The sequence below is a fragment of the Perca fluviatilis genome, chromosome 13 (assembly GCF_010015445.1).
Source record: "Perca fluviatilis chromosome 13, GENO_Pfluv_1.0, whole genome shotgun sequence".
Taxonomy (NCBI): domain Eukaryota; kingdom Metazoa; phylum Chordata; class Actinopteri; order Perciformes; family Percidae; genus Perca; species Perca fluviatilis.
In genome coordinates, this window is record NC_053124.1 from 5,787,239 (window position 1) to 5,796,410 (window position 9,172).

General features: G+C 39.7%; 1 long non-coding RNA gene across 1 annotated transcript; it reads left to right on the plus strand.

Annotated features, from left to right (window-relative positions):
• Positions 1–8,269: 8,269 nt before the first annotated feature.
• Positions 8,270–8,447, plus strand: LOC120571119. Its single transcript, XR_005641195.1, has 2 exons — positions 8,270–8,316; positions 8,406–8,447. It is a non-coding gene; the product is annotated as an uncharacterized LOC120571119 (long non-coding RNA).
• Positions 8,448–9,172: the final 725 nt, after the last annotated feature.

Sequence of the window (9,172 nt, forward strand, 5' to 3'; positions counted from 1 at the left end):
AGAATAGCGCGGACCGCAGCGCCTCACACACCGCGGCGGCGTGCGCCACACAGAAAAAAGTGAGAAAAAAGAAAGAGAGACTGCTGTCCAGAGGATAATCAGTTGAGATCGTGTGTGTGCGTCCTTGAGAACTGTAAGTCGTATAACTTATGTTGTCAGTTCATGTAAGCCTGTTGTTGTATTGGTCTATAGTTCCTGCACAGTTAAAGTAGGTTAGCTAGTGATTTAGTTGTTTGTGTTCTTCACCTGTTAGCTAGGTTTCACGTTGCTTGTAAAGCATCAAAAGAGAGAAGTTGTCTCTGTCCGTGTTTTACAGACACACCTGGGGGGGGGGCGAAGTTTGAAACTTAAATACGGTCCTAATCTAGTCCTCACTAACAAGTTTCAAATAATTTCGCTAGAGTTACCGTTATTATTTTTCACGTGATCAATACCGAATTCAATCTAATTGGATGGGAATATACTGTAGGCTACGTTGCACTTGACGCACCACTACAAGACGACTCGACAGATTCGGCCGCATTCATTTGCGGCAAATAATTGCAGCTTGATGGTGGTAACGTTAGCACTAGTAGTATGGACGGCGACATGATTGAAAATGAAGAAAACAGAGATCCCAGAGATTAGGCAGACAAGCAGCAAGACATTCCCAATCATCCCTGGCCTTATCTGAGAGAGATGTTTGAGATAGGCTAGGAGGCATCAAGTATGACTCCTGGCCAATGTGCTGTGTAACTCTAAAAGTATGGGGAACTTCTTAATTAATCTATGTTTAGTAATTCATATTGTATCCTTTATTTTCTTTCTATATTTGAGCACACACATATACATGTAGATTCCTTTAAATGTTAAGGGGACGATTAAAAAAGAGAAACTGGATCTGTGAATTCTCACAGAATCACAATTGAATTCATATCTTGCTACTCAGTCAGAATCTTATTAAGCTGGAGTCCCAGTCTCTGTCACAATAATCATATATGTGATGTTTGGCAGACATCCATTTAAAATGTAGACAATGGAATATAAAGAGCCTGGTTTTTATGTCCACTGAAGTTTCTCATCTTGCACTCTAGTAACGTGCGTGGTCCAGGTAGCTTTGCATAAAAAGTGATTGTCATTGGCAAGGCTACTTTTACTTTTATACTTTTAAGTACATTTCAAAGCCTGTACTTTGTTACTTTTACTTAAGTAAAGAAGTTAAATCAGTACTTCTACTTTTACCAGAGTATTTTTTAACACAAGTATCTGTACTTCTACTTAAGTATGGGAAGTGAGTACTTTTGCCATCTCTGCTGACCACTTAAAACAATGCAATGTAATGGGACATATTACCCACACCTGTAATATTAAAGCTTCAATCATCAAATACATTTCTGTACTAATAAAGATTCATGCTGCCACCTGGGTTTCAGACTGAGGAAAAGACAGAATAAGTAGAGTGTCGTCTGCAAAGCTGTGGTAAAGCCATGTGAGTAAATAACATGACCAAGCACCATGAGGTACTTCAGTAGTGAGGCTACAAGATTCAGCCGCGAAATCTGTCCAACTTACCAAAGTTAGTTTCTTCAGATTTCATCCAAACTGTTAATTTTACTACAATCAAACAAAGTTGACGCTTTGGTTGAAAATGTCGAAAAGGTACAGGTCACTAAGCATATATTTTTGTGCAGGATTTATTCTACAGCAGTCATGTGTTGTCTCCGACACGAAAAAATTAAGTTAACATCAATCAAAATGATTTTTGTTCAAATTCATAAAATTTATGTTTTTGTACTGCATGTAACAGTTACAAAAGTCCGTCGACTTGTTTGTGCATAAACTGGATCTTTAGCTTGTTTTTGTGTCTTTGCTTTATGCTTTATTTTGTGTTATCTTTTAATTATTGAGCCAATGTGCTTGGTTCACCTCACTGATTCTAAATATTTTCTTTCATAGGATCCTATTTGAACAACATACACAATCAAACGCTTTATAGTGGTAAGTGCTGCAGACCTGCCAACCTGTACGCATTTTGCGTAGTAGACACGCATTTTGACATCAAAATTCAGTGATACGATTTGTGACTTTAAACTACACGAAAATCAGGTGACTGCTTTGAGTTCACTCGTTGACCTGCAGTAGCCGTCTCAGTCTAACACTTAATGGTAGTAGGCTAAAACACATAGACAGTATATAAACTGGACCAACAGATCCCGTTGCTCTGGACGGAGACCAGTGAAGGATATTAGAAGTCACTTTTCCGGTGAGCGCTGAGCGTTACTGCGCAGCCTCCAACTGAGAGAGACAACGTAAATGTGACATGAGCAACCTGTCTGAAAGTTGTAAGTCTTCTGGTAGCTGTGCCAAGAGAAATCTCAGTGAGTGCAGGTATATGTAAGGAGATAACATGGGCACAGGCTAATTATTGCTAACTAAAATGCTAGTTAACATTAATTAAACTAAACAGTTAATGTAAGTCGAAACTGCCTGCGAGCTTCTCCTGTACTAATTCCTCTACTGTGCGACAGAAAGTCGCGTAGTTATGACACAATTGTTAGCCTATTTTTACAAAAACGTCTGCTACGGAGCCATACATAACGTGAGATACAAGGTAATGGAGCCTTTTATACATTGTCGTGTCTTTAAAAAAAAAACAATGGACAAATAAAGTCTTTAAGTGCTTCAGATGTAAAGTTATTTGCTGTCAAAGTGACGTCAAAATGAATGGCAGTCAATGGAATGCTAACGGCGGGTGAGCGTTTGATAGCATCAAAATGGCGCCATAGGAGGTTCGAGTTCTGAAGAGAGGCTTACCCCCCTTGCTAAAACAGCGTAGCAGCCACGAGCATGCTGGAAAAAAAAAAAAAAACTAAAGAAGAAGAGTTCGACTAATCACAGCGTCGGGTCCTTCCTCTTAAATGTCAAGCAGGGATATTGGCTAATGATAGCAAAACGAAAGCATCAAATGCAAGTGTTATTCCTTTTTAATTCCCGTTTAGTTTGGTTGCTTTCCCCAAGGGACGACGGTGCTTGCAGAAGTAAACGGATTTGATGTAGAAAGGTGAAATTGTGAAATGAATTAATTTACGTAGCCTACCTGTCAACTTTGGAGAAATATTATTTATTTACATTATTATTAATAAAGCCTTGAATTTGGTATACAAATTCTTGGATTTTGTTACAAAGGTATTATATTTGTGTTGCCTGTCCTATGATTAAGTTCATACCATAACAAAATTAACTGTTACTAATATAGGCTAATTAAAACTGACCCGGAGCCCCCCGTGCGCTGGACACTGGAGGGCCGAGACACAAAGTAAACACTCCTCTCTGACCAGTACCGGGGTTAACAGGCTAACGCGTATTAGCTAGCCAAACACCGAGCGGTAACATCTGCAAAGATTGGATCTGTGAGCGCATTAATCTGCTCGGTGTGCGTCTTATAAACAAACAGAGCGAGCAGCCGCCGGACTAACATCTGTTGATCCATGCAGGACTTCACTGTGAGCGGACTGTTTAGAAACGATGTGACCGGCAGGTTTGCTGCTACTGTAGCAGAGCTGCAAGGAAACGCTGAACTGAGCTGTGTGTTTTCAGTGTTAAACACTGCTGCAGGTATTCATGCACGACTGTTGTTGGTGATTTACAGAGGTGGAAGACTTACTCAGATCATATGCATTCAACATCTTCCTTAAGTAACAGTACAAAAGTATTGGATTATATTATGATCCAATAAATTGTATTAAATATGACTGATAATTAAAAAATAATGTTTAATTTAATTCAAGTAGCCTACTTGTACATAATTATTTTCTAGGGTTTAATTATGCTGTTATAGTTTTAGACTGCCGAGGGACTTCCTTTGACACACTGAGCTCCTCTCTCCTCTCTTTTTCCATCTGTGTCCATCCATGTCCCAGAAATGCATGTTACTAACTTTACTAACTTTAAATTATTCCCCGGAGTCCATATGTTTTTTTTTCACCCAGCATGTTTCCTTGGATTAGGGTGGCACATAAATCATGGTTGCAGCCTGTTGCCGTGGTCCTGCTGCACGCCCTGCTATGCCCTGTTACACCTGCTACGCTCTGCAGTGCCCTGCTACCTCCTGCTGCGTCCTACTACGCCCTGCTACGTCCTGCTACGCCTTGCTACGTCCTGCTACGCCCTGCAGTGCTCTGCTACGTCCTGTGATGCCCTGCTATACCCTGCTATGTCCTGTGACACCCTGCAGTGCCCTGCTATGCCATGAACTACTACAACTATTATTTCTAGTCACTGATCCATTATCTTTATTGTGACTATAATTGCCACTGTTCATCACACTCCCTGGGTCTGTCCGAGGTTTCTTCCTGAGAGGGAGTTTTTCCTTGCCACTGTCGCACATGATTGTGGGTTTCGGTTATGTTCTGTTTCCTATTTTATTGTGAAATCTGGTTTTCTGTCTTGTCTTGTCTGTTTTACTTCCTGTGTTTTCCCTCCCTTGTGTTGCCCTGATTTGTTTCACCTGTTGTATCACCTGTCCCTTGATAGTCCTCGTTACCTCTTGTTACCTCTGGATTATTGTATTCTGTTGCTGTATGGTTTGTGAGTGTGTTTGTGTCTGGAGTCTACCGTTTATATCTGAGTTCCAGTTTTGTATTCCTGTTCTGCTTTTCTGGAATTAGTTTTTGCCTGTTACTTTCTGGATTTCTTTTGGTATGTACTTCATTTTTGTTAATAAATCATCTTAAACTGCATTTGGGTCCAAGCCTTCCTGACAAACCGTGATAATTTTGGAGACTATTATAAGACTGTAGGAACATTATGGAGGGTAAGGTTATTATTGAGATAATAAGTAACCTGGGCTATGACCAATGACTAGGTCCTAGGACCAGAGGCCCGTTCCAGAAAGCAGGTTTAGTGAAAACTCTGAGTTGGTTAACCCTGAGATGAGGGAAACTCTGGGTTTTCCGTTCAGAAAGAGAGGTAACTTAACCCTCGAGTCAGTTACTATGGTAACTGAGTCTGTGAACCTAACCTGGGGCCTGTTTCACAAAAGCAGAATATATAAATCCAGGATAAGTGATAAAGCGGGAGGCGGACCTAATTTAATCTGTGCATCCTGGCTTGGTGCGTTTCACGAAGGCCAAGCCAGGCTGAGGAGGAGCGACTAGGTTGAGCCAGGCTGAAGTAATTCAGATAGATGCGCGTCCACGGCTTTCCTCAAAAGACCGCAAGGTCGATCACAGATTTACTTATGCCAAAATGGAGAATACGCATTGTACATACTTTATACAGAGTGAGCAGCAGCTTCTTGTGGAAGTATGACGACGGGAAACACATTGTTTAAAAAGAAAAGAAACACGGCCGCTGTAATGAAACAGCGAGAGAAAGCGAGGCAGACGATCACGGACTGACTGAATGCGTAATTGTAGCCTAAATATATACATTAACTGACCACGGCTCTGAATTGAAGCCGTCATAATCATTCCATTCAAGGATTAGGCTACTAATCATTTTCACAACTTAACAGTTGTACTCTTTGCCTTAAAAGTAAGCAGAAGATAATGTTCCTCAGGAAATTTACAATGAAGATCAATTTTCTACAACGCTAGAATATGATGCGTAAATATCTCTTTCACTCTGTTCCTCCCTCTCTCTCATGGGCTAAAATATAAGTTTCCTAAGTCATATTAACTTCCACTGCTCGCTTTTAATGCAAAGTGTACAACTGTTCGTTTTTGCAAATGACAGTGACTTATTGAATGGTTTCAGTTAAGAGCAGTATTTCATAAATGTATATTTTTAGACTATCATTCAGTTGGTCCGCTATTATCTGCCACGCTTTTTCTCACGTTTCATTTTTTTTATTTTTTATAGAGGCCGAGTTTCCTTCTCTACATATTATATGCCTTGCTCCCTGTATATATGGACATAGAAAATAAAGACACTGAAGAAATTGGACTCTAAAATCTAGAAACTATGAAGATAATTAAGTGATAAATTCCATGCACACTTACATGAATGGAACAGAGTGATATTGGAATTGTTGGGGCTTTGTAAATTATAGAGTGTGGTCTAGACCTACTCTATCTGTAAAGTGTCTCGAGATAACTTATGTTATGATTTGATACTATAAATAAAATTGAATTGAATTGAATTGATATTCATCAGTTATTTCCCCCCAAATATGAGGTCAAAAACCATTGAGGTGTCCTCTCCCTGTTATTACATGAATGTACAGTAGCCTACATCACTAGATAGTTACTGGTCCAGTGAACTAAGACTATTATTTGGGAGGATTGTACAATTAGGATATGTTCTTAAATTGTACAATCCTCCCAAATTATATTCCCAGTTTACTGGACAACATAAATTGTGTGCTAAAAATGCCAAATAAAATGCACATGGAAGTGGAACAAACATGATCCTTATTGTTAAAGAATTAAAAAAAATGTATCAACTAAAATATTTCAAGGTGCATTGGTCAACTATAGAAATGTACAGCATTGTATGTATTGCCCTTAGTAACAGACTTCATTTAAAACACATTTGAAATGTTATCAGCCTTTTCTAATTATCTCAACAACTGCCATAATATATTCATCAAACTTCTAACAACAATATGAACAGCAGTCTTCATACAGCAATATAACAGTAACAATGACTGTCACATGAATAATTATAAATAAAAAAATAATGGTCACAACTTGAAATAATAACAGTACTTAAAATAAACAGCAAAATGCACCTGTTGTATTTTAATCCAGGCTGATAATGACAATATGGTAAAACCACTGCTGGGTGATCAGAAAAGGCTCCAGGATTAAATAAATCCTGGCTGTTAGCCTGGTCAGGAGCAGGCTAGCTGTACAGAATAAATCTCCATGGTGATTTATGTGCCTCCGCTTTCGTGAAACCGAATCAAGGCTTAATTCATCCAGGATAACTGGGAAATCCCGGCTTAATCCCTTATCTTGGTTTTGTGAAACAGGCCCCTGGTCGGTAGCAGGTTTTCTTCAAGAAACCTCGAGTTTCTCTCAGTCTCCTCCCACTGAGAGGGAGGAGAAACTCATTCCTCATTCATTCATTCAGTCTGAGTAGTATAAAGATGGCGGTTTTCGCGGCGTGCATGTGTGACGTCATCTCCACGCACCGCAAACCTGCCATGCCAACTGATGATATGTGCGTGCGTGATGACGTCGCGGCCGCGCGTCGTTACTACGCGATCGCCATCTAGTGGCTGAATATGTTAGTGCATCTAATCGTCGAAGCTGCGCCGCATCTAAGCCGGATGTGATGACGTCGTGGTCGAACGGTCGGCACCGCGAGGCGCCATCTAGTGGCCGAATATGGTAGTGCATCTAGCCCGGATGTGATGACTTGATTATGGCGGTGCGTGCGCCTCCTGCTGCTGAGGTCTTGTGGCCTTGAGCTGAGTGACCTCTCAAACCCGCCGATTGAGGTCACTCTGTCGGTACTACCTGGGGGGTCTGCACACTTTTTAGCTTTTCTGCTAGCTAGCTAGCGCTTACTACCACGTTTTTCCACAATCAATACCAGTGAGTTGTTCTTTTTTTGTGAGAAAAAAAAAGAAAGGATCCTTTTTCAGCAGTGCACTGTTTAAAACCCCTTGTTTCATGCTAGCTGTCTCTTTTTTTAGATGCTTTTTCTAGCTAGTCTGGTAGCTAGCTAGATAGCTACCACGTTTTTCCTCATCAAAAAAAAACCTCTGGAGTTTCACTTTTTAATTCTTCTTGGTGAAAGCAAGCGCAGGTGTTTCGTTTTTTCAGCAATACCTACTAGTGGTAAGTAAATTTAAAAGCACCTCTTGTGTTTAAGGATGTTCAAAGATATTTAATTCATTCAGTCATTCATGAATTAGCTAAAACTTTGACCGTGTGTTTGTAATCGCGAGCGTGGTTGTACCATATGACGATAGTAAAAAACACGTGTTAGCCCAGTGGTTAGCTTGTAAATGTAGAGGTCTATTGTTGTGGGTGTTAAATGCGTCATAAAGGGGGTGGTTTGTGGTGTTTAAAACCCCTTGTTTTCAAGGCTGACTGCTCACTTTTTACCTGCAGTTTTTAGCTAAGGTGCTAGCTAAAAATTTTCCCTCGTTTTCTCAGGCTTCCTCAACAAAGACCTCTGAAGAAAAGGGATTCGTTTCTACAGAAATGGCTGCGTTTGGTGAGTAAATTTTAAAAAAAGCTTATTGTAAGGTGTTTAATTCATTCAGTCATTTGTGACTTAAAAAGTTTTTTTGTTGTATAATGCAGTTTGCGTCATTAGGTGATTTTACAAAGAGCTGGGACAATGTGGCTGTGTTAGTTGATGAAACACTTATACCACAAGGTAAAAACCTATAAATATATTATACACTACAGCATTAATTGATTTAGTACTGTGTTTTCATTAATTTTTTGTTTTTGTTTTTTAAAAAGAGCTGTGTAGCCCGATCCTACAGACCCCAACACACCAGAACATAAAACAAAAGGTCCTTCTAATAAGGAATAGAGAACGTTGGAAACAGGTATTTATGGGGCTATTTATCTCTTTCAGGCTGTAATATTTATTACTATTTAATTTATCACCGTGTTTCTAGTCCTCTATATATATATATATATTCTGTGTCTAGACAATCCGTTCCTGAACAAAGGATCCGTAGGGGTGATGGCTACTTCGATAGCACATAGGGCTGAAATCAACCATGATAAAAGGCCGTGTGCTTCTCTAAACCTCTCTGTGAAAGCTGCTACCCCTAAAAACGTTCACCATGGTAAGCATAGAAGCAATTTATTGAGGTGAGTTGAAAAGAAAAACGGTAAAATGCTGTGTTGTATAAAAAAAAAATAATCTAATGCATCTAATCTAATGCTTATTACAGCCTGAGCCATACCAAGAAGGCTTCCCGCCCAAAAGCGCGCAACCATTCCTTTGTTCGGTTTCATCTTACCCGGCCACTGTATCTTATGATCCTAACACAGTTGCAGAGGTGAGAAACCCTTTTGTATCTAGCAGAATATATTTACATGTGTTATAAAAGCTTTTTAAATAAAATGTATATGTTGTTAAAAAGACCTTTCCTTTGTTTTAGCAACTAAAGGCTACGGAAGACTTAGTTTCATTGTATTTGGCCTACGAGGACGATTTCACACAGCCACCCCATGGAGCAGAAACGGATGTCTACACAAGCCTAAGAAGGGATCTA